The sequence below is a fragment of the Ranitomeya imitator genome, chromosome 4 (assembly GCF_032444005.1).
Source record: "Ranitomeya imitator isolate aRanImi1 chromosome 4, aRanImi1.pri, whole genome shotgun sequence".
Lineage (NCBI taxonomy): Eukaryota > Metazoa > Chordata > Amphibia > Anura > Dendrobatidae > Ranitomeya > Ranitomeya imitator.
Genome location: NC_091285.1, coordinates 645,607,452 through 645,631,980, shown reverse-complemented (window position 1 = coordinate 645,631,980; position 24,529 = coordinate 645,607,452). Strand labels below are relative to the sequence as shown.

At 56.7% G+C, this 24,529-nt stretch overlaps 1 protein-coding gene across 3 annotated transcripts in view; it reads left to right on the top strand.

Moving 5' to 3' along the window:
- Positions 1 to 24,529, top strand: part of SLC39A14 (solute carrier family 39 member 14) — a 63,009-nt gene that overhangs the window by 9,813 nt on the left and 28,667 nt on the right. For 2 of the 3 annotated variants that reach the window (XM_069766982.1, XM_069766981.1), the window contains exon 2: positions 23,396 to 23,591. The gene's annotated coding sequence lies outside the window, so the exon portion shown is untranslated. Of the gene's footprint in view, positions 1 to 23,236; positions 23,303 to 23,395; positions 23,592 to 24,529 lie in introns of those variants that run through there. The other variant, XM_069766983.1, reaches the window with a different exon arrangement.

Below are 24,529 nucleotides of genomic sequence, written 5' to 3'. Positions count from 1 at the left end.
GTGATTGTGCTATTAACTTGATTCCTGGTTGCAAGTTCCCTAAGGGCCGACTTTTCAATCTGTCTGTGCCAGAGCATGCCGCCATGCAGAGTTATGTCAAGGAGTCTTTGGAGAAGGGGCATATTTGGCCCTCTTCGTCACCATTGGGAGCAGGTTTCTTTTTTGTTGCTAAGAAGGATGGCTCCTTGAGACCCTGTATTGATTATCGTCTTCTTAATAAGATCACGGTCAAATTCCAATACCCCTTGCCTTTGCTTACTGATTTGTTTGCTCAGATTAAGGGGGCTAGTTGGTTTACTAAGATTTACCTCCGAGGGGCATATAATCTTGTTCGTATTAAACAGGGTGACGAATGGAAAACTGCATTTAATACGCCCGAAGGCCATTTTGAATACCTTGTGATGCCATTTGGGCTCTCTAATGCTCCATCTGTGTTCCAGTCTTTCATGCATGATATTTTCCGCAATTATCTTGATAAATTAATGGTCGTATATTTGGATGATATTTTGATTTTTTCCGATGATTGGGAGTCTCATGTGAAGCAGGTCAGGATGGTGTTCCAGATCCTTCGTGATAATGCTTTATTTGTGAAGGGGTCTAAGTGCCTATTCGGAGTTCAGAAGGTCTCTTTTTTGGGTTTTATTTTTTCTCCCTCGTCTATAATAATGGATCATGTTAAGGTCCAAGCTATTCATGACTGGATCCAACCCACATCTGTGAAGGGTCTTCAAAAATTTTTGGGCTATGCTAATTTCTATCGCCGTTTCATTGCCAACTTTTCCAGTGTGGTTAAGCCCCTTACTGATTTGACGAAGAAAGGCGCTGATGTGACGAATTGGTCCTCTGAGGCTGTTGAGGCCTTTCAGGAGTTTAAACGCCGATTTACTTCTGCCCCTGTGTTGCGTCAGCCGGATGTTTCTCTTCCTTTTCAGGTTGAGGTCGACGCTTTTGAGATTGGGGCAGGAGCCGTTTTGTCTCAGAGGGAGTCTGATGGTTCTTTGATGAAACCGTGTGCTTTTTTTTCCAGAAAGTTTTCGCCTGCGGAACGCAATTATGATGTCGGCAATCGGGAGTTGTTGGCTGTGAAGTGGGCGTTTGAGGAGTGGCGACATTGGCTTGAGGGAGCTAAACACCGTGTTGTGGTCCTGACCGATCATAAGAATCTGATTTACCTCGAGTCGGCCAAGCGGCTGAATCCTAGACAGGCTCGATGGTCCCTGTTTTTCTCCCGTTTTGATTTTGTGGTCTCGTTTCTTCCGGGATCTAAGAATGTTAAGGCTGATGCCCTCTCTAGGAGTTTTTCGCCTGATTCTCCTGGAGTCCTTGAGCCGGTTGGCATTCTTAAGGAGGGGGTGATTCTTTCTGCTATCTCCCCTGATTTGCGGCGGGTGCTTCAGGAATTTCAGGCTGATAGGCCTGACCGCTGTCCAGTGGGGAAGCTGTTTGTTCCTGATAGATGGACAAGTAAGGTAATTTCTGAGGTTCATTGTTCAGTGTTGGCTGGTCATCCTGGGATTTTTGGTACCTGAGATTTGGTGGCTAGGTCATTTTGGTGGCCTTCCTTGTCTCGCGATGTGCGTGCTTTTGTGCAATCCTGTGGGACTTGCGCCCGGGCCAAGCCTTGCTGTTCCCACGCTAGTGGGTTACTTTTACCTTTGCCGGTCCCTGAGAGGCCCTGGACGCATATATCCATGGATTTTATTTCGGATCTTCCTGTTTCCCAGAAGATGTCTGTTATCTGGGTTGTTTGTGACCGGTTCTCTAAAATGGTCCATCTGGTACCTTTGCCTAAGTTGCCTTCCTCCTCAGATCTGGTTCCATTATTTTTTCAGCATGTGGTTCGTTTGCATGGCATTCCGGAGAATATTGTGTCTGACAGAGGTTCTCAGTTTGTCTCTAGAATTTGGCGGGCCTTTTGTGCTAGGATGGGCATTGATTTGTCTTTTTCTTCGGCGTTTCATCCTCAGACTAATGGCCAAACTGAGCGAACTAATCAGACCTTGGAGACCTATTTGAGATGCTTTGTGTCTGCTGATCATGATGATTGGGTGTCTTTCTTGCCGTTGGCCGAGTTTGCCCTTAATAATCGGTCTAGTTCGGCTACTTTAGTTTCACCTTTCTTTTGTAATTTTGGTTTTCATCCTCGTTTTTCTTCTGGGCAGGTTGAGCCTTCTGATTGTCCTGGTGTTGATTCTGTGGTGGACAGGCTGCAGCAGATTTGGACTCATGTGGTGGACAATTTGACGTCTCAGGAAAGGGCTCAACGTTTTGCTAACCGCCGTCGGTGTGTTGGTCCCCGGCTTCGTGTGGGGGATTTGGTTTGGTTGTCTTCTCGTCATGTTCCTATGAAGGTTTCTTCTCCTAAGTTTAAGTCTCGGTTTATTGGTCCTTATAAAATTTCTGAAATTATTAATCCGGTGTCTTTTCGTTTGGCTCTTCCAGCCTCTTTTGCCATTCATAATGTTTTCCATAGATCTTTGTTGCGGAGATATGTGGTGCCCGTTGTTCCCTCGGTTGACCCTCCTGCCCCGGTGTTGGTTGAGGGAGAGTTAGAATATGAGGTTGAGAAGATTTTGGATTCTCGTTTTTCGAGGCGGAGGCTTCAGTATCTTGTCAAGTGGAAGGGTTATGGCCAGGAGGATAATTCTTGGGTTGTTGCCTCCGATATCCATGCCACCGATTTGGTTCGTGCTTTTCGCTTGGCTCGTCCTGATCGGCCTGGGGGCTCTGGTGAGGGTTGACCCCTCCTCAAGGGGGGGGGGGTACTGTTGTGAATTCCGCTCTTGGGCTCCCTCCGGTGGTTGTAAGTGGCACTTTTGTGAGTTCTGCTCTTGGGCTCCCTCTTGTGGTTTCTAGTGGTATGGCTGCTCCTTGGAGTTAGCTGTCATCAGCTGCCTCCACTTATCGTCTCTTCTGCTCGGCTATTTAGGCCTAGCTCTTTCTTCAGCCAGTGCCACTTGTAAATGGTTCCTGGTTGGATTCACATATCTTTGGAGTTCCCTGTTATCCTGACCAGTTCAGCAAAGCTAAGTTTTTGCTTGCTCTTTTCTGTCCATAGATTGTGGACTTATCCATTCTGTGCTTTCTATGTTTGTCCAGCTTATCAGTGTGAATTAATTCTGTCTTGCTGGAAGCTCTGGGAGGCAGATTTGCCCTCCACACCTTTAGTCAGGTGTGGAGATTTTTTGTAAACTCTGCGTGGATTTTTTTAGTGTTTTATACTGACCGCACAGTATTCCATCCTGTCCTATCTATTTAGCTAGACTGGCCTCCTGTGCTCATCCTGGTTTCATTCTGTGTATGTCTTTTCCTTCTCCACTCACAGTCATTATTTGTGGGGGGCTAATCTAATTTTTGTGGATTTTCTCTGAGGCAAGATAGCTTTCCTGCTTCTTTCTTTAGGGGTAGTTAGCTCTTAGGCTGTGACGAGATGCCTAGGGAGAGTTAGGAGCATTCCACAGCTACTTCTAGTGTTGTGTTGAGCTTAGGGACTGGGGTCAGTACAGTTACCATGTCCTTCAGAGCTCGTTCCATGTTGCTCCTAGACCACCGCATCATAACAGATAGGGCAGACAAATGAGTAAATGAAAACACCCATTATCTATGCTTCATTCTTTTTAGGGTAACGGAAACTAAACACCCTGATAAAAAGGTGTACCTGTTTTGGCTCGGTGGACAGAGTAGCCGACCACAAAGCACAGGCACACGGACCGAAACCTAGACGCATGACAACACCTACAGGAGATTTAATTTCCTCCCTTTCTAAATCCATAGACATTACTATGCAGTTGGACTGCGCCTTTTTTTCGCTCTTCTAGAAAGGCTTCCTACAAGGTTTTAGAGGTTTGGGAATTTTTACACTTTCATTCAGAAGAGCATTTGTGAGGTCAGACACTGATGTTGGAGGAGAGGCCGAGCACACTATCACTGTTCTAGTTAGTCACAAATGTGTTGGATGGGCCTGAGGTCGGGACTCTGTGTGGCCCGTCATGTTCTTCCATGCCTAACTGTCCCAACCATTTCTTTTGGACCTCATGTACTTGGCACAGTCATGGGGGAACAGAAAAGTGCCTTCCCCAAAGTGTTCCAGCAAAGTTGGAAGTTACAATTGTCCACAATGACTTGGTCTAATTAATCATTAAGATTTTCCTTCACTGGAATTAAGGGACTGAGACTGACCCCTAAAAAAAACAAACCCCTAAAAAAAACAAACCCCTATAGCATTATCCCTCCTCGCCAGACTGAAACTCATCTATCAGATTCCAGGTAGTGAAGTGTGATCCATCACTGCACAGAACACATTTCCACTCCTTTAGAGTCCATTGGTGTTGGCTCTACACCACTCCATCTGACGCTCGGCATTGTGCTTGGTGATGTAAGGCTTGTATCTAGCTCCATGCCATGGAAACCCATGCTCCCAGCACACAATTGTGGCTAAGTTACTGCAGTTCCTTCCCACTTCTCAATAATATCACTCACAAGTGATGGGGGAATATTTAGGAGGAAAGAAATGTCATGAACGGTCTGTGGTTCCTACAGTATGACAGGAATGTGCTGGTATCAGGGTGCTCTTTACCACCAGCCATTCTGTCACGTTATACACCCGAGGGTGACGGGCCAGATATTACACACTGGGTGCGAGGGGCTGGATCATATACACCGGGGGCGAGAGACCGGATATTATACATTGGGAAGCAATAGTAATGAATGCAAAATCTGAATATTTTTAATTGAAACACGTCCCAATATTTTTCTCTATATAATGTGTTTATCAGGAGAACACACAAACATTGTGTTATGTGGCCGGTATTGTGCACACAAGTGTGAATATTACTGATGAGCACAAAGCAGATCTGAACACAAGTCTAATTGTGGAACTGCCGGGGCAACAATCCATTATGTAATTGGTTCCACAACAATCCGTGTATAATAATCTATGACCCCACGTTTTCCTCAGAAGACAGTTGTTCATTTCTGCACCAAGTCCTTCTTTAGCCGCAGTAATGGTGCCTGTAGGTCGCGTTGCACCATCACCCGTGGATCAGTCGTGTCACGTCCTCCCTGCACCCTATAACCCCACAGGGACAAGCACTCGGCCTCCGCTGTGGAAACTCAGTCAGGTCACTTAGAAATAGGTATGATGGGAGGAGGCACATGGTGTTTTCACAGTGACCCATATCCAGCGGCCCCTCTGATAATAACACAGGGACATATTTCTGATAAGGATGGAGCTATAAATAATTTCTGACATTTCTGCATCACGTCTACACATCGCACATTCCTCCATGATCCAGAGGCCGGGCCTGGTGCGGGCCATATCTAATAGCTTCATCGTCCACAAAGTTACAGTGACCGGAGATGTGGCATCACAGTGGCCAACGATAGGACACACTCTACCATGTACTGAAGATCCTCGGTCACAACACAGACATTTCTGGTATTGCTCCAATTCACCCCCCAAAAAAAGCAATCTTCCCAATACTCCGGATTAATACACTATGTGCATAAGCACCAGGCAATTTGGATTCACGATTAAGGTTATTATTGAACAACTACAATGCTGAGGGTCAATCCAAAAGGTAAATAAACCTAAATACCTAAGGACACAAAAGTGAGGTTTTGCCTTTCTTAGGAGAATATCTGTGTGCAGAATTATTGGGCAAATAAGTGAAAATGTACATTTTCTATCCGTTACTGATCCAGCCACGGCCCATCCAGCTGGTCTGTCAATAATCACTCTCATCTCATCAGTCCATAAAATCTTTGAAAAATCTGTCTTCTATTTCTTGGCCCAGACTAGACATTTCCACTTGTCACTTGCTCAGTGGTTGTCAGTGTCAGCCTCCTCACCTCGGCCATGTCTCTGAGCACCTTGTCCTTCTGGGTCTTTCTCAATTGTGGTCAGTGTCAGCCTCCTCACCTCGGCCATGTCTCTGAGCACTTTGTCCTTCTGGGTCTTGCTCAGTGGTGGTCGGTATCAGCCTCCTCACCTCGGCCATGTCTCTGAGCACTTTGTGCTTCTGGGCCTTGCTCAGTGGTGGTCAGTGTCAGCCTCCTCACCTCGGCCATGTCTCTGAACACCTTGTCCTTCTGTGTCTTGCTCAGTGGTGGTCGGTGTCAGCCTCCTCACCTCGGCCATGTCTGTGAGCACTTTGTGCTTCTGTGTCTTGCTCAGTGGTGGTCGGTGTCAGCCTCCTCACCTCGTCCATGTCTCTGAGCACTTTGTCCTTCTGGGTCTTGCTCAGTGGTTGTCGGTGTCAGCCTCCTCACCTCGTCCATGTCTCTAAGCACTTTGTCCTTCTGGGTCTTGCTCTGTGGTGGTCGGTGTCAGCCTCCTCACCTCGTCCATGTCTCTAAGCACTTTGTCGTTCTGGGTCTTGATCAGTGGTGGTCGGTGTCAGTTTCCTCACCTTGGCCATGTCTCTGAACACCTTGTCCTTCTGGGTCTTGCTCTGTGGTGGTCGGTGTCAGCCTCCTCACCTCGGCCATGTCTGTGAGCACTTTGTGCTTGTGTCTTGCTCAGTGGTGGTCGGTTTCAGCCTCCTCACCTCGGCCATGTCTCTGAACACCTTGTCCTTCTGGGTCTTGCTCAGTGGTGGTCGGTGTCAGCCTCCTCACCTCGGCCATGTCTGTGAGCACTTTGTGCTTCTGTGTCTTGCTCAGTGGTGGTCGGTGTCAGCCTCCTCACCTCGGCCATGTCTCTGAGCACTTTGTGCTTCTGTGTCTTGCTCAGAGGTGGTCGGTGTCAGCCTCCTCACCTTGGCCACTTCTCTGAGCACTGAACACCTTGTACTTCTGGGCCTCCCGAGAGGTTGCAGTTCTGGAATATGACAGCACTGGAGGATAATGGCTTCCTGGACAATTTGCATTTAATCCTTCTCCGATAATGTGCGTTTTTTTTCTCACCACATATTTTGCTCACTGATGACTATTTACAACATAACGTTTGGTTCTGTGATCGCCCCAATATCTCAGTGATTGCAAGAGCGCTGCATCCTCAAAAGATATGTTCAAAAATGTTGACATCAGAGTCCGGTAAATCTTGTTTTTGGCCCATTTTGCCTGAGGAAAACAAGCTGCCTAATAATTCTGCACACCTTGATAAAGGGCATTGTATCCTCAGGCCTCACCCTCCTCATTACATAAATACACATCTTTTTCTAATCTTTTAAGAATCTTTATTTTTATAACATATTCCGCAGCGCTTTACAGGTTGCACACATTATCATCGCTGTCCTCGATGGGGCTCACAATCTAGAATCCCTATCAGTATGTTTTTGGAATGTGGGAGGAAACCGGAGAACCCGGAGGAAACCCACGCAAACTCGGAGAGAACATACAAACTCCTTACTGATGTTGTCCTTGGTGGGGTTTCAACCCAGGACTCCAGCGCTGCAAGGCTGCTGTGCTAACCACTGAGCCACCGTGCCGCCCACATCACCTGATCTGCTTCATCCAATCAGCATTCAGGTTTATACACCTGGAAAATCTGCATATAAATGATGATATGGTGAATACTCACTGCCTAATCTATGGTGTTAGGTGTAAGAACTATCTGTCTCCATGGTTACAGACTACAAGCAAGCCCTTTGTAGTCAGAGTCCGCAGCCGTGTGGTCCTCTTTCCTAGTTACAGCTACCTATTGCTTACTCATGGACTGGAGTAAGTCATGATGGCGGTATCAGACTTCATAGTGTTTGTTTGTAGTCTGTAACCATGGAGACACATAGGTCTGCTCAGAAGCTGTAAACACTACAGGGCAGGATCATGTGGATCAAGGTTGTTTACAAAGTAGCTTCATTTCTGTACTTTACTAATTCCATGGGAGAAAATAAAAAGTGGATATAAGTCTGGAAAGGTTATGACAAGAACTACAGGAGATGGAGTTTCGATGGATTTCACTTCATACAATCCCTACTTATAAAAAGGTCCCCACGATCATGAGCTGGTTACAAGGGTCCCTGTACTTGGACCACCAGCCACCATCTGTAATTTTTGGAGCTGTATTCAATTTCAATAGAGCGCCCCCTGCAGGAAAAATTAAAGGGAGCCTGTCTGCTGATTCACAATGCCCAAACAACAGGCACAATGGATCAGAGCCTGGTGGCACAATCACAGCCCGGAATATGTTACTCCTACAGTTTGCAGATCTTTTCCGTAACGCTCTAGTTGACTGATATGCCTCTATGGAGTGTGAGCATAGCCAGGCTGCAGACCCGGGAACGGAGGGCATGTATGAGTTATACATACCCCGTCCAGTGGGCATGGCCTCGCTCCATACACTTGTATTGATCCGATGCCGCACCCCGACCAGTGACGTGGCCAGGGGTGGTATATATAACTCATACATACCCTCCGTTCCCGGGTCTGAAACCAGCGAATCCCTGCAGTGCATGTTCTGGGGGGATTCATAAGTCTGCAGTCACACTGGGTGACTGCAGTCTTATCAGCTTTGACAGGACAACCCCTTTAATAGTGTATATGGAATTATTCTTATTTTAAACTGGACATTCCCTTTAAATAAATAGTATTAATCGTGGTGCACTTTGCCCTCCTTGCAGAGAAGTGGTAAAACCAGCAGGAATCGGGGATTAGCCCAGGCTCACATTCCAGGCTCTGGAGCCGGCCCTGGCTGCTGGACTTGTAATGTCACTGGGGGGTCTCAGGGGTCAGAGACCACTGTTCTGGTGTGATGAAGGCTTATAGGGGCACAGAATGGACACTGAAGGGTCTCACAGGTCAGAGACCACTGTTCTGGGGTGATGAAGGCTTATAGGGGCACAGAATGGACACTGAAGGGCCTCAGGGGTCAGAGACCACTGTTCTGGGGTGATGAAGGCTTATAGGGGCACAGAATAGACACTGAAGGGTCTCAGGGGTCAGAGACCACTGTTCTGGTGTGATGAAGGCTTATAGGGGCACAGAATGGACACTGAAGGGTCTCACAGGTGAGAGACCACTGTTCTGGTGCGATGAAGGCTTATAGGGGCACAGAATGGACACTGAAGTGTCTCAGGGGTCAGAGACCACTGTTTTGGTGTGATGAAGGCTTATAGGGGCACAGAATGGACACTGAAGGGTCTCACAGGTCAGAGACCACTGTTCTGGTGTGATGAAGGCTTATAGGGGCACAGAATGGACATTGAAGGGTCTCACAGGTCAGAGACCACTGTTTTGGTGTGATGAAGGCTTATAGGGGCACAGAATGGACACTGAAGGGTCTCGGGTCAGAGACCACTGCTCTGGTGTGATGAAGGCTTATAGGGGCACAGAATGGACACTGAAGGGTCTCAGGGTTCAGATACCACTGTTCTGGTGTGATCAAGGCTTATAGGGGCACAGAATGAACACTGAAGGGTCTCAGGGGTCAGAGACCACTGTTTTGGTGTGATGAAGGCTTATAGGGGCACAGAATGGACACTGAAGGGTCTCGGGTCAGAGACCACTGCTCTGGTGTGATGAAGGCTTATAGGGGCACAGAATGGACACTGAAGGGTCTCAGGGTTCAGATACCACTGTTCTGGTGTGATCAAGGCTTATAGGGGCACAGAATGAACACTGAAGGGTCTCAGGGGTCAGAGACCACTGTTTTGGTGTGATGAAGGCTTATAGGGGCACATAATGGACACTGAAGGGTCTCAGGGGTCAGAGACCACTGTTCAGGTGTGATCAAGGCTTATAGGGGCACAGAATGAACACTGAAGGGTCTCACAGGTCAGAGACCACTGTTCTGGTGTGATGAAGGCTTATAGGGGCACATAATGGACACTGAAGGGTCTCAGGGGTCAGAGACCACTGTTTTGGTGTGATGAAGGCTTATAGGGGCACATATTGGACACTGAAGGGTCTCAGACCACTGTTCTGGTGTGATGTACGCTTATAGGGGCACAGAATGGACACTGAAGGGTCTCAGGGGTCAGAGACCACTGTTCTGGTGTGATGAAGGCTTATAGGGGCACAGAATGGACACTGAAGGGTCTCAGGGGTCAGAGACCACTGTTCTGGTGTGATGAAGGCTTATAAGGGCACAGAATGGACACTGAAGGGTCTCAGAGACCACTGTTGTGGTGTGATGAAGGCTTATAGGGGCACAGAATGGACACTGAAGGGTCTCAGGGGTCAGAGACCACTGTTGTGGTGTGATGAAGGCTTATAGGGGCACAGAATGGACACTGAAGGGTCTCAGGGGTCAGAGACCACTGTTCTGGTGTGATGAAGGCTTATAGGGGCACAGAATGGACACTGAAGGGTCTCAGGGGTCAGAGACCACTGTTCTGGTGTGATGAAGGCTTATAAGGGCACAGAATGGACACTGAAGGGTCTCAGAGACCACTGTTGTGGTGTGATGAAGGCTTATAGGGGCACAGAATGGACACTGAAGGGTCTCAGGGGTCAGAGACCACTGTTGTGGGTTGATGAAGGCTTATAGGGGCACAGAATGGACACTGAAGGGTCTCACAGGTCAGAGACCACTGTTCTGGTGTAATGAAGGCTTATAGGGGCACAAAATAGACACTGAAGGGTCTCAGGGGTCAGAGACCACTGTTCTGGTGTGATGAAGGCTTATAGGGGAACAGAATAGACACTGAAGGGTCTCAGGGGTCAGAGACCAGTTTTGGTGTGATGAAGGCTTATAGGGGCACAGAATGAACACTGAAGGGTCTCAGGGGTCAGCATGAAGATGATTTTGCTACTGAAGGCACGTTTCTGCTTTTAGACCATGGAAGAAAGGTGTCAGTCAGAAACTCTATATACTTTGCAGAGGTCATTTTCACACCTTCAGGAACCTTAAAGCGTCCTACCAACTGTTTCCCCATGATTCCGGCCCAAAACATGACTCCCCCACCTCCTTGCTGACGTTGCAGCCTTGTTGGGACATGGCGGCCATCCACCAACCATCCACTACTCCATCCATCTGGACCATCCATGGTTGCTCGACACTCATCAGTAAACAAGACTGTTTAGAAATTAGTCTTCATGTATGTCTGGGCCCACTGCAACCGTTTCTGCTTGTGAACACTGTTTAATGGTGGCTGAATATTAGGTTTATGCACCACAGCAAGCCTTTGAAGGATCCTACAGCTTGAGGTTCGAGGGACTCCAGAGGCACCAGCAGCTTCAAATATCTGTTTGCTGCTTTGTAATGGTATTTTGGCAGTTGCTCTCTTAATCCAATGAATTTCTCAGAAACCTTCCTCATTATGCCTTTATCTGCATGAACTCTGTCTGTGCTCTGTTTCAGTCACAAATCTCTTCACAGTATGATGACCACTCTTAAGTTTTCGTGGAATATCTAATGTTTTCATACCTTGACCAAGGCATTGCACTATTTAACGCTTTTCAGCAGCAGAGAGATCCTTTTTAGTTCCCATATTGCTTGAAACCTGTGCCCTGCTTAATAATGTGGAACATCATTTTTAAGTAGTTTTCCTTTAATTAGAATCACCTGGAAAACTAATTATCACGTGTTTAAGATTGATTTCAGTGATACATTGAGCCCTGAGACACAAAACCATCCATGAGTTTATTTGAAAAACAAAACAATTAAATCTTTATGACACTTAAATCCAATTTGCATAATAATTTGGAACACGGTGTATAGAGACACTTATAGCACAGACTAATGATAGCAGCTCTCTATACTGGTAATTATAAGGTGCAGTCTCTGGTGACGCCCTGCACGGAGCCGTGCACTCTCATCACACACCTGCACTCTACAGCTTTCTAGCAGGCGTCTGCCATAACTCAGGCTCGGTGCAGTACAGCAGATGGGTCAGGGTTTGTGACATAACACAATAACCAAAAAATGTAAGAGGGGTTAGACAAACCCCAAACATACAAGTCCTCTGGAACTGCCTGACATCAACAGGTCCTCGGACTAATGCAGGAATCGTGATCTACGCTGTCGTTAACTGATGAGGTCCCGCACAATTGTAAAGCGCTGCGGAATGTGTCGCCACCATAGAAATGAAATTATTATTATTTATTAAACTGATACTCATACAGATAGAGTCACACAAGCCCGGTAATATCCAGCAAGGTGATCCGGGAGATCTCAGCAATGGGAGCGAACCGCAGGAGCGCAGGACGCTTACACCCCACCTACCCAATGTACATCACAAATAGCGTTTAATGCCCCATCCGAAAATAGTACAGTCCACACACCAGGATTCTGTAACTAAAGAAAATCGCCCTTTTTATATTCAGATCCTGGATTTTCCTAAAAAACAGCCGAACATGAGCGGGAAATGTGTAAGCATCAGCCTGCACACACAGCCTGCACACCTAGCCGGCGCACACAGCCTGCACACCTAGCCTGCACACACAGCCTGCACACCTAGCCTGCACACACAGCCTGCACACACAGCCTGCACACCTAGCCTGCACACAGCCTGCACACCTAGCCTGCACACACAGCCTGCACACCTAGCCTGCACACCTAGCCTGCACACACAACCTGCACACCTAGCCTGCACACCTAGCCTGCACACCTAGCCTGCACACACAGCCTGCACACCTAGCCTGCACACAGCCTGCACACCTAGCCTGCACACACAGCCTGCACACCTAGCCTGCACACACAGCCTGCACACCTAGCCTGCACACACAGCCTGCACACCTAGCCTGCACACACAGCTTGCACACCTAGCCTGCACACACAGCCTGCATACACAGCCTGCACACCTAGCCTGCACACCTAGCCTGCACACACAGCCTGCACACCTAGCCTGCACACACAGCTTGCACACCTAGCCTGCACACACAGCCTGCACACCTAGCCTGCATACACAGCCTGCACACCTAGCCTGCACACACAGCTTGCACACCTAGCCTGCACACACAGCCTGCACACCTAGCCTGCACACACAGCTTGCACACCTAGCCTGCACACACAGCCTGCACACCTAGCCTGCACACCTAGCCTGCACACACAGCCTGCACACCTAGCCTGCACACACAGCCTGCACACCTAGCCTGCACACACAGCTTGCACACCTAGCCTGCACACACAGCCTGCACACCTAGCCTGCACACACAGCCTGCACACCTAGCCTGCACACACAGCTTGCACACCTAGCCTGCACACACAGCCTGCACACCTAGCCTGCACACACAGCTTGCACACCTAGCCTGCACACACAGCCTGCACACCTAGCCTGCACACCTAGCCTGCACACACAGCCTGCACACCTAGCCTGCACACACAGCCTGCACACCTAGCCTGCACACACAGCCTGCACACCTAGCCTGCACACACAGCTTGCACACCTAGCCTGCACACCTAGCCTGCACACCTAGCCTGCACACACAGCCTGCACACCTAGCCTGCACACACAGCCTGCACACCTAGCCTGCACACACAGCTTGCACACCTAGCCTGCACACACAGCCTGCACACCTAGCCTGCACACACAGCTTGCACACCTAGCCTGCACACACAGCCTGCACACCTAGCCTGCACACACAGCCTGCACACCTAGCCTGCACACACAGCCTGCACACCTAGCCTGCACACACAGCCTGCACACCTAGCCTGCACACACAGCCTGCACACCTAGCCTGCACACCTAGCCTGCACACACAGCCTGCACACCTAGCCTGCACACACAGCCTGCACACCTAGCCTGCACACACAGCCTGCACACCTAGCCTGCACACACAGCCTGCACACCTAGCCTGCACACACAGCCTGCACACCTAGCCTGCACACACAGCCTGCACACCTAGCCTGCACACACAGCCTGCACACACATGGTTCATCCGCTCAGCCGCTGTTACAGCGAGTCACCGGGTTCAGCCTCCCACACCCAGCGCATTGTACTTACCAACTGTCCTAGATTTCCTGGGACTTTTGAGCTGAAAGGAAATTGTATGCACCCAACCCAGAAATTGGCGCTTCAGTCCGTATACATCACCAAAACTCTTGGCAAATATGCACATGGTCACGTAGAACTATCACCCTGTTTCTCACGTCCACACAAAGGACTACACATGGAGAGCAGGGAGAGTAACTGACTTCACATTACCCATGGAAGGCAGGGAGAGAGTAACTGACTCCACATTACACATGGAGAGCAGGGAGAGATAACTGGCCCCCCACTGCATAAGGAAGGCAGGGAGAGAGTAACTGACCTCACATTACACATGGAGGGCAGGGGGAGAGTAACTGACCCCACACTACATAAGGAGGGCAGGGAGAGAGTAACTGACCCCACACTACATAAGGAGGGCAGGGAGAGAGTAACTGACCCCACACTGCATAAGGAGGGCAGGGGGACGGTAACTGACCCCACACTACATAAGGAGGGCAGGGGGACGGTAACTGACCCCACACTACATAAGGAGGGCAGGGGGACAGTAACTGACCCCACACTACATAAGGAGGGCAGGGAGAGAGTAACTGGCCCCACACTGCATAAGGAGGGCAGGGAGAGAGTAACTGACCCCACACTGCATAAGGAGGGCAGGGAGAGAGTAACTGGCCCCGCACTGCATAAGGAAGGCAGGGAGAGAGTAACTGACCCCACACTACATAAGGAGGGCAGGGGGACAGTAACTGACCCCACACTACATAAGGAGGGCAGGGAGAGAGTAACTGGCCCCACACTGCATAAGGAGGGCAGGGAGAGAGTAACTGGCCCCGCACTGCATAAGGAGGGCAGGGAGAGAGTAAGTGGCCCCGCACTGCATAAGGAGGCAAGGGAGAGAGTAACTGACCCCACATTACACATGGAGGGCAGGGAGAGAGTAACTGACCCCGCACTGCATAAGGAGGGCAGGGAGAGAGTAACTGACCCCGCACTGCATAAGGAGGGCAGGGAGAGAGTAACTGACCCCACACTACATAAGGAGGGCAGGGAGAGAGTAACTGACCCCGCACTACATAAGGAGGGCAGGGAGAGAGTAACTGAGCCCTGAGAGTAACAGACCCGTCACATCCAATCATCATTTTGTGCTTTTATACTTTCTTCTCACAGCTTTTTCCTTTGTGTGGACAGACCTGTTTTACGACGGCTCGTGATTTGTGGGATGAGTTATAGTTGTGAATACCACCATTTACTCTACCACATAATAGACTGAAAAATAGGGGGAAAGAACGAAAATAAGTGAACTGGGGATAATTCCGCGTTTTTTGTGTGTGTTTCAATGTTAATATTGTTCATTATACAGTAAAAATGACCTGTGAGCGCCATTCCGCAGGCCTCCATAGAATGTTATGAGCACCAGCTGTCATCTATGCTATTCTGACAACGGGCGCCTCAAATTAACCCCTTAACACAAAATCACAAAGGTTTCCATGATGGCGGGGGTCTCCGTGTGTGGAGCGGGGGTCACCGTGTGTGGGGCGGGGGTCGCCGTGTGTGGGGCGGGGGTCGCCGTGTGTGGAGCGGGGGTCACCGTGTGTGGGGCGGGGGTCAGTGTGTGGAGCGGGGGTCACCGTGTGTGGGGCGGGGGTCAGTGTGTGGAGCGGGGGTCACCGTGTGTGGGGCTGGAGTCACCGTGTGTGGGGCGGGGGTCGCCGTGTGTGGAGCGGGGGTCACCGTGTGTGGGGCGGGGGTCAGTGTGTGGAGCGGGGGTCACCGTGTGTGGGGCGGGGGTCAGTGTGTGGAGCGGGGGTCACCGTGTGTGGAGCGGGGGTCACCGTGTGTGGGGTGGGGTCACCGTGTGTGGAGCGGGGGTCACCGTGTGTGGGGCTGGAGTCACCGTGTGTGGGGCGGGGGTCGCCGTGTGTGGAGCGGGGGTCACCGTGTGTGGAGCGGGGGTCACCGTGTGTGGGACGGGGGTCACCGTGTGTGGGGCGGGGGCACAGTGTGTGGGGTGGGGGTCACCGGGTGTGGGGCGGGGGCAGTGTGTGGAGCGAGGGTCACCGTGTGTGGGGCGGGGGCACAGTGAGTGGGGGTCACCGAGTGTGGGGCGGGGGCAGTGTGTGGAGCGGGGGTCACAGTGTGTGGGACAGGGTCACCGTGTGTGGGGCGGGGGCACCGTGTGTGGGGTGAGGGTCGTGTGTGGAGCGGGGGTCACCGTGTGTGGGGCGGGGGCAGTGTGTGGGGTGGGGGTCACCGTGTGTGGGGCGGGGGCACAGTGTGTGGGGGTCACCGTGTGGAGCAGGGGTCACCGTGTGTGGGGCGGGGGCACAGTGTGTGGGGTGGGGGTCACCGTGTGTGGGATGGGGTCACCGTGTGTGGGGCGGGGGCACAGTGTGTGGGGTGGGGGTCACCGTGTGTGGGACGGGGTCACCGTGTGTGGGGCGGGGGCACAGTGTGTGGGGTGGGGGTCACCGTGTGTGGAGCGGGGGTCACCGTGTGGGGCGGGGGTCACCGTGTGTGGAGCGGGGGTCACCGTGTGTGGAGCGGGGGTCACCGTGTGTGGGGCGGGGGTCACCGTGTGTGGAGCGGGGGTCACCGTGTGTGGGGCTGGAGTCACCGTGTGTGGGGCGGGGGTCGCCGTGTCTGGAGCGGGGGTCACCGTGTGTGGGGCGGGGGTCAGTGTGTGGAGCGGGGGTCACCGTGTGTGGGGCGGGGTCACAGTGTGTGGGGCGGGGTCACCGTGTGTGGAGCGGGGGTCACCGTGTGTGGGGCGGGGGTCAGTGTGTGGAGCGGGAGTCACCGTGTGTGGGGTGGGGGTCACCGTATGTGGGGCGGGGGTCGCCGTGTGTGGGGCGGGGGCACCGTGTGTGGAGCGGGGGTCACCGTGTGTGGGGCGGGGGCAGTGTGTGGGGTGGGGGTCACCGTGTGTGGGGCGGGGGCACAGTGTGTGGGGGTCACCGTGTGGAGCAGGGGTCACCGTGTGTGGGGCGGGGGCAGTGTGTGGAGCGAGGGTCACCGTGTGTGGGGTGGGGGTCACCGTGTGTGGGACGGGGTCACCGTGTGTGGGGCGGGGGCACAGTGTGTGGGGTGGGGGCACAGTGTGTGGGGTGGGGGTCACCGTATGTGGGGCGGGGGCACAGTGTGTGGGACGGGGTCACCGTGTGTGGGGCGGGGGCACAGTGTGTGGGGTGGGGGTTACCGTGTGTGGAGCGGGGGTCACCGTGTGTGGGGCGGGGGTCACCGTGTGTGGGGCGGGGGCAGTGTGTGGGGTGGGGGTCACCGTGTGTGGGGCGGGGGCACAGTGTGTGGGGTGGAGGTCACCGTGTGGAGCAGGGGTCACCGTGTGTGGGGCGGGGGCAGTGTGTGGAGCGAGGGTCACCGTGTGTGGGGCGGGGGCACAGTGTGTGGGGTGGGGGTCACCGTGTGTGGGACGGGGTCACCGTGTGTGGGGCGGGGGCACAGTTTGTGGGGTGGGGGTCACCGTGTGTGGGGCGGGGGCACAGTGTGTGGGGTGGGGGTCACCGTGTGTGGAGCGTGGGTCACCGTGTGTGGGGCGGGGGTCACCGTGTGTGGGGCGGGGGCAGTGTGTGGAGCGAGGGTCACCGTGTGTGGGGCGGGGGTCACCGTGTGTGGGGCGGGGGTCACCGTGTGTGGGGCGGGGGCAGTGTGTGGAGCGAGGGTCACCGTGTGTGGGGCGGGGGCACAGTGAGTGGGGGTCACCGTGTGTGGGGCAGGGGCAGTGTGTGGAGCGGGGGTCACCGTGTGTGGGACGGGGTCACCGTGTGTGGGGCGGGGGTCTCCGTGTGTGGAGCGGGGGTCACCGTGTGTGGGGCTGGAGTCACCGTGTGTGGGGCGGGGGTCGCCGTGTCTGGAGCGGGGGTCACCGTGTGTGGGGCGGGGGTCAGTGTGTGGAGCGGGGGTCACCGTGTGTGGGGCGGGGGCAGTGTGTGGGGTGGGGGTCACCGTGTGTGGGGCGGGGTCACAGTGTGTGGGGCGGGGTCACCGTGTGTGGAGCGGGGGTCACCGTGTGTGGGGCGGGGGTCAGTGTGTGGAGCGGGAGTCACCGTGTGTGGGGCGGGGGTCACCGTATGTGGGGCGGGGGTCGCCGTGTGTGGGGCGGGGGCACCGTGTGTGGGGTGAGGGTCGTGTGTGGAGCGGGGGTCACCGTGTGTGGGGCGGGGGCAGTGTGTGGGGTGGGGGTCACCGTGTGTGGGGTGGGGGTCACCGTGTGTGGGGCGGGGGCACAGTGTGTGGGGTGGAGGTCACCGTGTGGAGCAGGGGTCACCGTGTGTGGGGCGGGGGCAGTGTGTGGAGCGAGGGTCACCGTGTGTGGGGCGGGGGCACAGTGTGTGGGGTGGGGGTCACCGTGTGTGGGACGGGGTCACCGTGTGTGGGGCGGGGGCACAGTTTGTGGGGTGGGGGTCACCGTGTGTGGGGCGGGGGCACAGTGTGTGGGGTGGGGGTCACCGTGTGTGGGGCGGGGGTCACCGTGTGTGGGGCGGGGGCAGTGTGTGGAGCGAGGGTCACCGTGTGTGGGGCGGGGGTCACCGTGTGTGGGGCGGGGGCACAGTGTGTGGGGTGGGGGTCACCGTGTGTGGAGCGGGGGTCACCGTGTGTGGAGCGGGGGTCACCGTGTGTGGGGCGGGGGCACAGTGTGTGGGGCGGGGGCACAGTGTGTGGGGCGGGGGTCACCGTGTGTGGAGCGGGGGTCACCGTGTGTGGGGCGGGGGCACAGTGTGTGGGGTGGGGGTCACCGTGTGTGGGGTGGGGGTCACCGTGTGTGGGGCGGGGGTCACCGTGTGTGGGGCGGGGGTCACCGTGTGTGGGGCGGGGGCACAGTGTGTGGGGTGGGGGTCACCGTGTGTGGGGCGGGGGCAGTGTGTGGGGTGGGGGTCACCGTGTGTGGGGTGGGGGTCACCGTGTGTGGGGGGGGGTCACCGTGTGTGGAGCGGGGGTCACCGTGTGTGGGGCGGGGGTCACCGTGTGTGGGGCGGGGGTCACCGTGTGTGGGGCGGGGGTCACCGTGTGTGGGGCGGGGGTCACCGTGTGTGGGGCGGGGGCACAGTGTGTGGGGCGGGGGCACAGTGTGTGGGGAGGGGGTCACCGTGTGGAGCGGGGGTCACCGTGTGTGGGGCGGGGGCAGTGTGTGGAGCGAGGGTCACCGTGTGTGGGGCGGGGGCACAGTGAGTGGGGGTCACCGTGTGTGGGGCAGGGGCAGTGTGTGGAGCGGGGGTCACCGTGTGTGGGACGGGGTCACCGTGTGTGGGGCGGGGGTCTCCGTGTGTGGAGCGGGGGTCACCGTGTGTGGGGCTGGAGTCACCGTGTGTGGGGCGGGGGTCGCCGTGTCTGGAGCGGGGGTCACCGTGTGTGGGGCGGGGGTCAGTGTGTGGAGCGGGGGTCACCGTGTGTGGGGCGGGGGCAGTGTGTGGGGTGGGGGTCACCGTGTGTGGGGCGGGGTCACAGTGTGTGGGGCGGGGTCACCGTGTGTGGGGTGGGGGTCACCGTATGTGGGGCGGGGGTCGCCGTGTGTGGGGCGGGGGCACCGTGTGTGGGGTGAGGGTCGTGTGTGGAGCGGGGGTCACCGTGTGTGGGGCGGGGGCAGTGTGTGGGGTGGGGGTCACCATGTGTGGGGTGGGGGTCACCGTGTGTGGGGCGGGGGCACAGTGTGTGGGGTGGGGGTCACCGTGTGGAGCAGGGGTCACCGTGTGTGGGGCGGGGGCAGTGTGTGGAGCGAGGGTCACCGTGTGTGGGGTGGGGGTCACCGTGTGTGGGACGGGGTCACCGTGTGTGGGGCGGGGGCACAGTGTGTGGGGTGGGGGCACAGTGTGTGGGGTGGGGGTCACCGTATGTGGGGCGGGGGCACAGTGTGTGGGACGGGGTCACCGTGTGTGGGGCGGGGGCACAGTGTGTGGGGTGGGGGTTACCGTGTGTGGAGCGGGGGTCACCGTGTGTGGGGCGGGGGTCACCGTGTGTGGGGCGGGGGCAGTGTGTGGGGTGGGGGTCACCGTGTGTGGGGCGGGGGCACAGTGTGTGGGGTGGAGGTCACCGTGTGGAGCAGGGGTCACCGTGTGTGGGGCGGGGGCAGTGTGTGGAGCGAGGGTCACCGTGTGTGGGGCGGGGGCACAGTGTGTGGGGTGGGGGTCACCGTGTGTGGGACGGGGTCACCGTGTGTGGGGCGGGGGCACAGTTTGTGGGGTGGGGGTCACCGTGTGTGGGGCGGGGGCACAGTGTGTGGGGTGGGGGTCACCGTGTGTGGAGCGTGGGTCACCGTGTGTGGGGCGGGGGTCACCGTGTGTGGGGCGGGGGCAGTGTGTGGAGCGAGGGTCACCGTGTGTGGGGCGGGGGTCACCGTGTGTGGGGTGGGGGTCACCGTGTGTGGAGCGGGGGTCACCGTGTGTGGAGCGGGGGTCACCGTGTGTGGGGCGGGGGCACAGTGTGTGGGGCGGGGGCACAGTGTGTGGGGTGGGGGTCACCGTGTGTGGGGCGGGGGCACAGTGTGTGGGGCGGGGGTCACCGTGTGTGGAGCGGGGGTCACCGTGTGTGGGGCGGGGGCACAGTGTGTGGGGTGGGGGTCACCGTGTGTGGGGTGGGGGTCACCGTGTGTGGGGCGGGGGTCACCGTGTGTGGGGCGGGGGTCACCGTGTGTGGGGCGGGGGCACAGTGTGTGGGGTGGGGGTCACCGTGTGTGGGGCGGGGGCAGTGTGTGGGGTGGGGGTCACCGTGTGTGGGGTGGGGGTCACCGTGTGTGGGGTGGGGGTCACCGTGTGTGGAGCGGGGGTCACCGTGTGTGGAGCGGGGGTCACCGTGTGTGGGGCGGGGGTCACCGTGTGTGGGGCGGGGGTCACCGTGTGTGGGGCGGGGGTCACCGTGTGTAGGGCGGGGGTCACCGTGTGTGGGGCGGGGGTCACCGTGTGTGGGGCGGGGGCACAGTGTGTGGGGCGGGGGCACAGTGTGTGGGGCGGGGGCAGTGTGTGGGGAGGGGGTCACCGTGTGGAGCGGGGGTCACCGTGTGTGGGGCGGGGGCAGTGTGTGGAGCGAGGGTCACCGTGTGTGGGGCGGGGGCACAGTGAGTGGGGGTCACCGTGTGTGGGGCAGGGGCAGTGTGTGGAGCGGGGGTCACCGTGTGTGGGACGGGGTCACCGTGTGTGGGGCGGGGGTCTCCGTGTGTGGAGCGGGGGTCTCCGTGTGTGGGGCTGGAGTCACCGTGTGTGGGGCGGGGGTCGCCGTGTCTGGAGCGGGGGTCACCGTGTGTGGGGCGGGGGTCAGTGTGTGGAGCGGGGGTCACCGTGTGTGGGGCGGGGGCAGTGTGTGGGGTGGGGGTCACCGTGTGTGGGGCGGGGTCACAGTGTGTGGGGCGGGGTCACCGTGTGTGGAGCGGGGGTCACCGTGTGTGGGGCGGGGGTCAGTGTGTGGAGCGGGAGTCACCGTGTGTGGGGTGGGGGTCACCGTATGTGGGGCGGGGGTCGCCGTGTGTGGGGCGGGGGCACCGTGTGTGGGGTGAGGGTCGTGTGTGGAGCGGGGGTCACCGTGTGTGGGGCGGGGGCAGTGTGTGGGGTGGGGGTCACCGTGTGTGGGGTGGGGGTCACCGTGTGTGGGGCGGGGGCACAGTGTGTGGGGTGGGGGTCACCGTGTGTGGGACGGGGTCACCGTGTGTGGGGCGGGGGCACAGTGTGTGGGGTGGGGGCACAGTGTGTGGGGTGGGGGTCACCGTATGTGGGGCGGGGGCACAGTGTGTGGGACGGGGTCACCGTGTGTGGGGCGGGGGCACAGTGTGTGGGGTGGGGGTTACCGTGTGTGGAGCGGGGGTCACCGTGTGTGGGGCGGGGGTCACCGTGTGTGGGGCGGGGGCAGTGTGTGGGGTGGGGGTCACCGTGTGTGGGGCGGGGGCACAGTGTGTGGGGTGGAGGTCACCGTGTGGAGCAGGGGTCACCGTGTGTGGGGCGGGGGCAGTGTGTGGAGCGAGGGTCACCGTGTGTGGGGCGGGGGCACAGTGTGTGGGGTGGGGGTCACCGTGTGTGGGACGGGGTCACCGTGTTTGGGGCGGGGGCACAGTTTGTGGGGTGGGGGTCACCGTGTGTGGGGCGGGGGCACAGTGTGTGGGGTGGGGGTCACCGTGTGTGGAGCGTGGGTCACCGTGTGTGGGGCGGGGGCAGTGTGTGGAGCGAGGGTCACCGTGTGTGGGGCGGGGGTCACCGTGTGTGGGGCGGGGGTCACCGTGTGTGGGGCGGGGGCACAGTGTGTGGGGTGGGGGTCACCGTGTGTGGGGCGGGGGCACAGTGTGTGGGGCGGGGGTCACCGTGTGTGGGGCGGGGGTCACCGTGTGTGGGGCGGGGGTCACCGTGTGTGGGGCGGGGATCACCGTGTGTGGGGCGGGGATCACCGTGTGTGGGGCGGGGGTCACCGTGTGTGGGGCGGGGGTCACCGTGTGTGGGGCGGGGGCACAGTGTGTGGGGCGGGGTCACCGTGTGTGGGGCGGGGGTCACCGTGTGTGGGGCGGGGGCACAGTGTGTGGGGCGGGGGTCACCGTGTGTGGGGCGGGGGTCACCGTGTGTGGGGCGGGGGTCACCGTGTGTGGGGCGGGGGTCACCGTGTGTGGGGCGGGGGTCACCGTGTGTGGGGCGGGGGTCACCGTGTGTGGGGCGGGGGTCACCGTGTGTGGGGCGGGGGTCACCGTGTGTGGGGCGGGGGCACAGTGTGTGGGGGTCACCGTGTGTGGGGCGGGGGCACAGTGTGTGGGGCGGGGGCACAGTGTGTGGGGGTCACCGTGTGTGGGGCGGGGGTCACCGTGTGTGGGGGTCACCGTGTGTGCGGCGGGCGCAGAGGATAAGCTATTAACAATTTAAACGCCATGCTATTCCATTCACCACCATTAACCACCGATCGACCAAACCGCTGCACGGCCAGCTCTACCCTCACCTACTGTATCCTCACCCATCCCTTGTAGATTGTGAGCCCTCGCGGGCAGGGTCCTCTCTCCTCCTGTACCAGTTGTGACTTGTATTGTGTAAGATTATTGTACTTGTTTTTATGTATACCCCTCACATGTAAAGCGCCATGGAATAAATGGCGCTATAACAATAAATAATAATAATAATAATTCACCACAGCTCCATAAATAAATACATTAACAAGTGATCAAAACATCCTATGGACCCCAAAATTGGGAGACGATCCCATAAGGACGATAATAGGGTCACGTACAAGCCACAGTGATGCCATGAGCGGCTGGGACTTGTAGTGTGCGCCTCCATGTCACGTCGCACAGCTCTTCCTCCGCTCTCACCTACACACAGCCCGCCAATCACACCACGTGACCCGCGCCCCCTCCCCTGTCTATTGAATGTCCGCGACCGCACGTTCTATCACAGCGAACAGCGCTCCATTCATACAGCCTGCAGGCTCTGCCGCTAGAGGGCGCACTGTGTCACACACGGGTAACAGGAGAGGACATATTGCCGGAGACCGTTCTGCACGAGTAGCCGCGATGGTCTGAGGTAACATGGACGCTGCGGAGGAGACTGTCTGTGTACGGGGTGAATAATAACCCTGCGCCTCGCGAGTTTGTCACACTGCGTGTTTCTGTACAGGTGATGTGTAGACGGCTCCGTATCTCAGGTAACGCCCCCTACGTCACGGAAAAGAGGCGGAGTTCAATTTGAAGTGACGTCAAGGTTTAAAGAGCCCGCACCCGAGATCCACGTTGCTGACAGGAGGCCGCGATGTGCACAGTGACCGGGACGTGGTGAGCGGCTGGATGCGCGAGTGAGGCGGCGGTCCGGCAAGGTGAGCGGCGTCCTGTGTGTACGAGAGCCTAGCGGTGCGGCTCCTGCGTCCTGCCCACCCCTGGCTGTCACCCTGCTGCCCATCACCATTCTGCCTGTCACCCTCCTGCCCACCCCTGGCTGTCACCCTGCTGCCCATCACCATTGTGCCCGACACCCTCCTGCCCACCCCTGGCTGTCACCCTGCTGCCCATCACCATTCTGCCTGTCACCCTCCTGCCCACCCCTGGCTGTCACCCTGCTGCCCATCACCATTCTGCCTGTCACCCTCCTGCCCACCCCTGGCTGTCACCCTGCTGCCCATCACCATTGTGCCCGACACCCTCCTGCCCACCCCTGGCTGTCACCCTGCTGCCCATCACCATTCTGCCTGTCACCCTCCTGCCCTTCCTGGGCTGTCACCCTGCTGCCCATCACCATTCTGCCTGTCACCCTCCTGCCCTTCCTGGGCTGTCACCCTGCTGCCCATCATCATTCTGCCTGTCACCCTCCTGCCCTTCCTGGGCTGTCACCCTGCTGCCCATCACCATTCTGCCTGTCACCCTCCTGCCCTTCCTGGGCTGTCACCCTGCTGCCCATCACCATTCTGCCTGTCACCCTCCTGCCCTTCCTGGGCTGTCACCTTGCTGCCCATCACCATTCTGCCTGTCACCCTCCTGCCCTTCCTGGGCTGTCACCCTGCTGCCCATCACCATTCTGTCTGTCACCCTCTTGCCCTCCCTGGGCTGTCACCCTGCTGCCCATCGTTATTCTGCCTGTCACCCTCCTGCCCTTCCTGGGCTGTCACCCTGCTGCCCATCACCATTCTGCCCGTCACTCTCCTGCCCTTCCTGGGCTGTCACCCTGCTGCCCATCACCATTCTGCCCGTCACTCTCCTGCCCACCCCTGTCACCCTGCTGCCCATCACCATTCTGCCCGTCACTCTCCTGCCCACCCCT